The sequence below is a fragment of the Prosopis cineraria genome, unplaced genomic scaffold (assembly GCF_029017545.1).
Source record: "Prosopis cineraria cultivar Desert tree isolate PC_DT_omini unplaced genomic scaffold, ASM2901754v1 PC11, whole genome shotgun sequence".
NCBI classification, from domain to species: domain Eukaryota; kingdom Viridiplantae; phylum Streptophyta; class Magnoliopsida; order Fabales; family Fabaceae; genus Prosopis; species Prosopis cineraria.
In genome coordinates, this window is record NW_026555342.1 from 20,802,531 (window position 1) to 20,811,653 (window position 9,123).

The 9,123-nt window shown below is 30.5% G+C and overlaps 1 long non-coding RNA gene across 2 annotated transcripts; it reads left to right on the forward strand.

The window, feature by feature from the left end:
• Positions 1-2,768: 2,768 nt before the first annotated feature.
• Positions 2,769-5,173, forward strand: LOC129284852 (uncharacterized). Of its 2 annotated transcripts, none has more exons than XR_008586978.1 (4): positions 2,769-3,091; positions 3,187-3,246; positions 3,834-3,904; positions 4,877-5,173. It is a non-coding gene; the product is annotated as an uncharacterized LOC129284852 (long non-coding RNA). The 2 variants fall into 2 exon arrangements; XR_008586977.1 differs by having other exon boundaries at positions 2,769-3,085.
• Positions 5,174-9,123: the final 3,950 nt, after the last annotated feature.

Sequence of the window (9,123 nt, forward strand, 5' to 3'; positions counted from 1 at the left end):
TTAATATTGAGCTCAACTTCTCCATAACAAACAGACAACATAAATTACAATTCAGGATTCTATCTATAGTTAATGTGAAGCACATAAAGCAAATTATAAAAATAATGCATAAACTCACATTTAAATCAAGTTGAGATTTGTCCAAAAAACTTCTTCCACTTCAATGAAGCAATAAATTCCATCAATGATCAAATAGAAGATTCAAGTCTTGCTATTATCTGAGGCCAAAATATTTTTTCAGTTGAATAATGTCCCAACTATAACATTTTGTAGAATCAAAATGAATAAAATACAATAGTCATACAAATTAAATGAGAAAGCAATTCAGTGTAAACAAATTTGTAAACTTTGAATAAAAGTTCTATATAATTTAAACAACAAGAACTTTTATATTTATAATAACAAAACAGCTTTAACATTTGATTTTGATAAATCAAAGTGATTAAATAATAAATAAGAATAACAATATTTACTAATTGAAAACCATTAAATATGAAATCACCAATTAATTAAAAATTTATATATTTGGAGATTTATCAGAATAATTCACAAATGTGGACACACAGTCCACAAGGGTAAATAACCAAACACGGCTTATGCCACGAAGACAAATGTGGACACACAGTCTATGAGGGTAAGTAATTAAACACAGCCTGAGCTATGAAACAAACATGGCCACACAATCTATGAAGGTATTGCTAACCAAACACGGCTTGAAACCATGAAAACAAACGCAGGTAATAAAACCATGAATATCAAACATGATAACAGAGCTCACGAAAATCAAACTAGCTAATCTTTGATCATGGCGCGCTAAGGGCTAACGGAATTTCCATTAGCAACTAATGTTCTATATAATATCCCTTTCAAATTCATTTTCAAACATGCGAGAAAATCATCACTATAAAAATGTAGTTCCTATTTTTAAAGTTAAATTCGCATGAATAGCTTTGAACATTAAAAACTTTTTTCAAAATAAAATTTCATAACTAGTGTCCATCTTTGACATTTATTGAGTACCCAAAAATAACAAGAGTTGATAGAAATAATTTCATCAATTTTTAAAGTATTCTTCGTAAAGAAAAACATACTCGCATGCCATAATTTAAATATCTTTTGACATCTCTTTATAATTTTCCAAGATAAAAAAAATTAATAACAAAATATTCAATGATTAACATAGTTGTTATTAAAATAATTTACATAAATATAATATTTTAGAAAACTAATTTTATGGGTAAAGCAGTTGAATGCTATCCACTTACCTGAAATGTTCCCAAATTCTAAAATTTACTCCTTACAACTTCTATCAAATTTTCTCTTCCTCCATACCCCAAGCATAGCCAAGGAGGGATGATGGAAGAAAATCGAAGCTCCCACATCCTCATCAATAAGGCTTCGAATAGAGAGGAGGAGGAAAATCCGGCCACATGAAACAGGGGAGGAGAAAGGTGATCTCACATCCCAAACCTCCAGCAGTAGCAGCGTGGATGAATCTCCAGCATCCACTCATGCCGGTGACAAGATGGAGACGAAGGAAGAGTGGTGAAAGAAGAGGACGAATAGAGGAGTTGATGACCGGGTTCAGATCTGTTTGCCCCCTTTTTCTCCTTCTGATCACACAAAAAAATCAGGAAGGGAAGGAAAATATTTGATATACATGGTCCCCTCTAGGTTTTCTTTAAGGGGTATAAAGGTAATTTCGTAAGGTTGAAAAATAAATGATTCCTTGTGCAGGAGGAAGATTCAATCTTGTAACCTTATGATAGGATGGAAGCAACATTTCCACTAGACCACTAGTCTCTTTTATTGTATCACTCCAAAACTATATAAAAGTACACTTAAGATACTTGATTATAAATTTTAATTAATAATTTTTTTATTTTATTTTATTATTTTTTTACAGGGTTATTACAGTCACCTTCCCAATGCATATCTCTAGTACACATTACCCCCGCCACACCATCATCACTTGGATCTCTAAGTCACATCACTTGTCATGTTAAAAATTTATTTTAATTCTCTTTACTCATGACATTATTTTGTCTTAAACTCAACACGAGCATGTTTTGCCAGTTGAACTATAATGTCTTTTCATTCTTAATACATAAATTTAACATACTATTTAATTAAACACTTATACTTAACTTAATGTATTTATTAATATATTTAATATATTATTATTTAAATATATTGATAATACATATTATTTAATATCAATATACATACATACATACATACATACATACATATGTATATATTAAAAATAAATATTTGTTTATATCATTTTATATTATCTATGCTATAATTAAAATATTTTTATATCATAAAATTTTTATTTATATATTTAAATTTACATAATAAAAATATTTTTTATTCTTTCTATATTATCTTATATTATATATTTTAATTATAATAAGAGAAAAAAATTATTTGTGCAATTATTTAATTTAGTAATTATTAATATTTTATTCATGTAATTCTCTCAATGAATATTATAAATATAATTTTTTTTATTTTTATATAATATTTAAGCACATTTTATTAATTTTTAATTAAACATATCTGTAATAACCCCAACAAAATTTAAATTGAATAAATATATATATATATACATATAGGATAATTTACTTAAACTGTGTTTATATTAGTTTTTGGGATAAATATAACAAGTTAGAGACTTAGTCAAGTGGCAGTTGAGGAAGGCTTTATATAACACGTCCCCGGTTTGAATCCGGATGAGTACAAAAGAAGGGTTGAATTTTTTTTTATTTTTCTGGTCATGCAAAATTACCATATTGCCATTGGTTTCATCAGATTTTTTTTTAAAACTCTTTCTTTCTTCTTTCTCGATGGATCTGGACCAGAGAAAGAGCTTTGAGAGCACCGACGTTTTGCTCTGCCTCTCAACTGAAGCTACCTTCTTCCTCCTCCACCGAAGCCAGCAACATCGTTCGTGTAGCCGCCGTTGAAGCTCTGCTTATTTGCTCACCTCAGCTGTGATTTTTTTCAAGTTCTTGCTGTTCATCCGTCCACCTCTGCTGCTGATTCAAGAATGAAAAGTTTTTCTTTCTCTTAGCTTCTGGTTCGTGTGGGTATAACAGATTTGGGTGAACAAAGATCTCTTCCTTTTGGGTTCATTTTCTGTTTATTGCTGAACTTATTCTTCTTCATTCATGGCGGCAGTTTTCTTCACTGTTCATCATCGTCCTCCTTCCTCTGTCCGTGCGTGTTGATTCATTGGAGGTTAGAAGCTTCAATCTCTTCCTTTTTCCTCATAAATATGGGCGTGTGAGTAGCTGGGGGTATTACAGAAACTAGGAATCTATGTGTGCTTTACTGCTGCCATGACTGAAAAAAAAATCTGGACTGAAATTGAAAGAGATAAGCTTGGATATATTGTTAGTACTTACGAGATGTCATTGAAGGGCTTGTATGAGGAAATAAAAAAAAATTGACTTCTAATTATTGATGGGAATTATTGGTTTAGAAATTCTCTTGTAGCTTTGTAAAGGAATTTAATTATGGGCTTGCACACAATCATGTGTATATTTAGAGTTTGTTTGATTTTTTGTGAATGGTTAAAGGCTTAAAATTGAAAAGATAGAAGTAATGCACCTAAGGTAAATGATGCAAAGATTGGGAGAAAACTCTTATTCCAAAGAAATAGTATGGCATGGTTAAAGTTTTATGAAGAAAGTAAGAGAAATTAATGATAATGCTTGAATTAACTTTAAATTATAAATTTGGGTTTTGAGATTTTAATGGTGGTTAGTAAAGGTTGTGTTATAAATTAAAAAGTTATTAAAATTATATATATTTATATTTTATAGGGTGTGTGGAAGAACAAGACCCTGAAAAGACTTAAAAGAAGAATACTTTCGGGAGTTTAGAACTTTAACAGGTAAGTGAATAGTATTCCTTATGAGCATTCATTGAAAATCTTTGATTAAAATATTTCATTTTTTTATGAATTATGTTAGTTTTAGAAATTTTGAAATAATGATGAAGAATAGTCATATTATGAATTGTGCAATTTTCAAGAATATATTTTTATATTGATGAAGGCACCTTTGCCTATGAAATTTTCAAAATTTCTTGATTTCATGATTAGTGCAAATTTGTACATTCGTTATGGTGTATCAATTTGACAAACTTCATATATTTAAAGCAATTCATGCGAGTTTGACCTTGAGAATGAAAATTTGACTTCACAAATAATTATTTCTCTCGCATGTTTGAAACGGAATTTCTAAGAGAACTCTATACAAAACACTGCTACTAACGGCAGTTCCGTTAGTCTGTAGCGCGCTGTGGTTAAACACTAGCTAGTTTGTTTCATGAGTTTTAATCTCACGTTTGGTATTCGTGGGCTTCGTACCCACGTTTGATTTCGTGGCATAAGCCACGTTTGATTATTTACCCTTGTGGGCTGTGTGTCCACGTTTGTTCCGTAACTATGGCTGCATTTGGTTACTTACCCTCGTGAACTGGTGTGTCCACGTTTATTTTCGTGGCATAAGCCGCGTTTGGTTATTTACCCTCATGGACTGAGTGTCCACATTTGTAATCTGTTCTGTTGAGTTCTCAAAATTTTAAATGTTAAGTGTTATGTGTTTTCAAAATTTACTTGATTTTAACTAGTAATTTGTATCACTTGAGTTATATGAGAGCAGATCATTTTCTTTAAACATGATAACATAAATTGTTTTCAATTTACTCTTATTTTATACATATGGTTATGACTTACATGTTTATAAATTTTGATAGAATTGCTTTTAACTAGCTGGCACTATTATTAGAAATTATTGATTAAAATTTTAAGAAATTTTTTTTATGGGAATGCTATTCACTGAAAAAATTATTTTGGCCTCAGATTTGTTAGCTGACGCTGATCCCACCAACGACCTCAAAAAGGGCAACTAGCTACAGAGGGTGGATATTTTGATTAGTATTGTTGCTTTAATGTAAATATATAATCTGTATGTCTTTTTGATTTGAAAGCAGTAGCGGATGCTCCACATAGGTTGTTGATGAATTTTATTTTTGGTTTGTATATTGATAGCTGGCTGGAAGGAGCTATGCTCCTGAATTATACTGTTATTGTAAAAATTTTTATTGTAGAATTTTCAGGAGATCCTAATTATAAGGGAGGTTCTGCCGAAATTTTTACAAAAACGTTGACACCCTCTTATGATAATGAATTTAAAGAAGTTATTTAAATTCTCATATGATTTGATTGAATTTTGCATTTCTTGAAAAATAAAATAAATATTCATTTGAAGGTTTATGGGAATATGAAAGTGATTTACACCCGTGTTGGTCACCCTTTATTTGAGGCGTGACAATATCAATCACTAATCTATCATTAATATAAAGATTTAGTGATGGCAATTAATGATGGATTTAAATCTTTTACTAAATTTATAAAGTTTGATCAAAATGTGACGACACCTTTTATCTGTCAATCCGTCACAAAAATTTGTTACTAATACCTATAATAACTAAATATTTGTCATTAATTTTAATTTTTTTAATTGTGAGAGTGATTATTTGCATCTCTCTGGTCAAAGATCACTTGTAGCAAATGCTCCTTTTTTGGAACATTCTTTGGAAAATCAAATTGCCTCTCAAAAGCAACTTTTATATCTTGGTAATGTTCTTCAACATCACCATTTAAATGTCCAATCACATTGTGTTTTTGGTTGTCTGAGTCCTTGAGTCCTCAAACCATCCTTTTGGGGATGTCATTATGTAAGATCAATTTGGTTTGGAGACTTATCCATTAAGTTGGTCTATCTAACTAGATAATATCCAACTTTTTGGAGTTACATAACAATGGCTGACACCAACAACTCAGAGGAGTTATCAATTTGGAGACAGCAGAATCTGGCTTTTCGTAAAGGTGTTATCATACAACCTCCAGGAGAGGTAATCGAAGAATTCCATCACTTGAGTTACTATCTAATGGAAGTTTGTCAGTGGTCTCCAGTTCTTCAGAACCCACCTTTTGTTGCATCATCATTTCAACATTGATTTTGAACAGAACTGTTGCTGAAGTTGCTCACGTCAAATCGAATGTTAGAATGAAAATTAAAATACAAAACACATGGTTTACAGTTCTGCCTTACTATGATTTTTGTTAATGGAGATCATCTACACAGCTATATATGGAGACGTTCAAACAACACAGATCCAGACGGATTTAATCTTTTATGTATTCGGAATGTGTTAGCCTGGATCATGGAACTTACGAGATGAATTCCGTGTAGGACAAGACAGCATGTTATTTTAATGCTTTCAAGAAGACTGTGCATTGGTCTATCTTCAAAACATCATCTTCATCAACCTTTGACGCAGGACATTCCCAAGATTGCTTGCTAGTTCCTTTAGTTCAATTATTTTCAATGTATCTCTTGATGATTATCTTTTCTATTATCCTCTGTCTTGAAATTTTGTAAATACTTTAATGATATAACGTTTGTTTTTCTTTAATGTTACGTTTGGTTTCAAGGGGAGGAGGGATCCCCCAATTTGGGGGAGGATTTGGAGGGGCTCCCAACCAAACAGGCTCTAATAGTATTGATCTTTTTATTAAAACAAAAACTAAAAGTTCCGTTAAGATTATTGATTTTTTTATTTTTGAAAAATATAATTCATTATAAATATATATATATATATATATATTAATTTTTAACTAACAATTAAAAAATGAAAATTTCAATAAAAAAACAGAAAAATATTAAATTTAATGCATACTATACTACTATTTAAATATGTAGGAATATATATACTAGGCTGAAAAAAAAATAGAAATATACTGAGCATTCTTAAAGAAATACACACATGTGCTCACACATTTTCTTTTGTCTTTTTACTATTATACACATTTTCACAAATACGTGCGGTGCAGAGAATCTTTTTTTTTTCCCCCCATTTTTGGGCCTGAAGTGGTACAGTGAATCTGGGCTATTGGGAAACTAGAAATTTTCATGCATATGGTGGTCAATGGCCATCATTTGAAAAGGTATGATCCAACGATATCATGAGATATGCATGTAGTTAAATTATTATGAAATTTGGATGATAGACACCATTATTGACTCAAGTTGACTTGATTGGTAAGGAATTCTATCATTTAATTAAGCAGGCGATTGGATATTCGAATTTTAATTCTTGGATACAGAGCATCTTAATTGAAAGCAGTTTATCATTTACCTTTAATCCCCGAGGAAGATAATTTCTATTTTTATCGGAGTGTACTTGTACTCACCAAAATAAATAGACACATTTTTGTTGTTTTTTAGTTAAAAGGCACTATCGGAATTGAAAGTAATGGAATAATCAAGCTCCATACTTCCAAAAGTTTTATTTTTTAATTTTAAAGATAAAATTAACACTCATAAAAATCAAATCAATAATAATATTAGTATATTTGTGATATTTATTTATCATTGATGACGTGTGAAATCATAAATCATTGATGACATGTGAAAGAGTATTTAGTTAAATTTGCTTGGCCAGATATCAGTTTCTTTTCGGTTGCCAATCCAAAACAAATAAATTAAGCAGAAAGTGAAACGTTCAACCACATATCAGTATAATAATATAAAAAAAGAGAAAATTACACCAAAGATTACTCAAGTAAATTATTCACAGATAAGGACTACCAAGTCTCATTCTAACAAGTCACATTCTTATTTTAACAGTAATCTATTTTGTACTTATCTTCATCTGAAAATAATTTTCTTGAGGGATCCTTGAATGTAATTCTTCCTAAAAAAACATTTTTATCTCAAGGGTTTTGTTAAGATTCTATCCAGGGGGTTTTGAGATTTTCTCAATTAACATTGCTGGAAGATTGAAGATGCAACGAATGGTTATATTAATATTATGCTATCTCTTTTTTTCTTTTTTCTTTTTTTCCAGCAATAATATTATGCATCCCATATTAATAATCACGGGCAGATGAAAGTTGAGAGCTGTAGTTAAGCAACTAATCATGGGCAGTATACCAAGAAATGCACTGGTAAAAGTAAATCAGAGAGGAAAATATAAATGAGAGGGGGAGAGATAAGTTAAAAGTAGTAAATATTAATATTAACGTTAATATACAATTTTCAAAAAATTATTAATATATAAATAATATATAAATTATATCAAGACAATTCACTTCCATTTCTTTCCAACTTGCATCAAGAAGGGTTACATGACAACCTTAACACGCGCAACCACTTTTCCGACGAAAATGATTCAAGAATTCACTGACGGATTTAATAGAAAAACACACACATACATGCACAACACAGTTCAAAAAGCATCCTACATACGAGTTCTCATTTTCTGAATTTTTCAACTTCACAGATTTTTGTAATGTGGCATTCAATAATCACAGTATCATTCCGATAGTAAACCTTGGTTGCATCTTTTAATTCCTCCAGCGAAATGAACTGAGGGTATCCCCAGCTAAAGTTCCCAATGAACCACTTACCACCTGCAAAACAAGGAAACACAGAACAAATAAATTAACTTCCTCAAAATTAAATATGAAAAAAGACTTATTATTCTCAACAACACACACTAAGCTTATAATATCATTCAAAATACTACTTCCTTTTTTTCCTATATGCCATTGTAAGTCACATTCTAAAGGTAATTGATGATCCGATCCTCACTTTGCATATAGGAGAAAAATGTTTATAAAATGATATAAAATTGGAAAATTTCTTTTTAAAAGAATATTAATGATTTAAGGAGATCGATGTAGTTACAACCATAAGCTATCAACTAAACTAAAATGTCAGGAACCAACACAAATGAAAAGTATAGAAATTATGTACACAAATTGACGTTCTGGTGTTCCGTTCCTTACTTTTCAAGGGTGGTTGTTGATTCTTAATGCGTAACGTGTACTCCACATACCATTTCTTTCTTGATGTGGTGCTTTCATCTTCACTCAAAACCAGAAAAATTGAAAGAAACTCATATTTGGGAGTCCTACTGCCGTTTGGATGAACTCTCAATTTCCTTAAAAACACACGACAGGAAAATTTGAAGAATTAGAACAGCAGATTTCTGATGATTAAAAAGAAAAAGAACAAAGCAAACAATGAAATCACATCG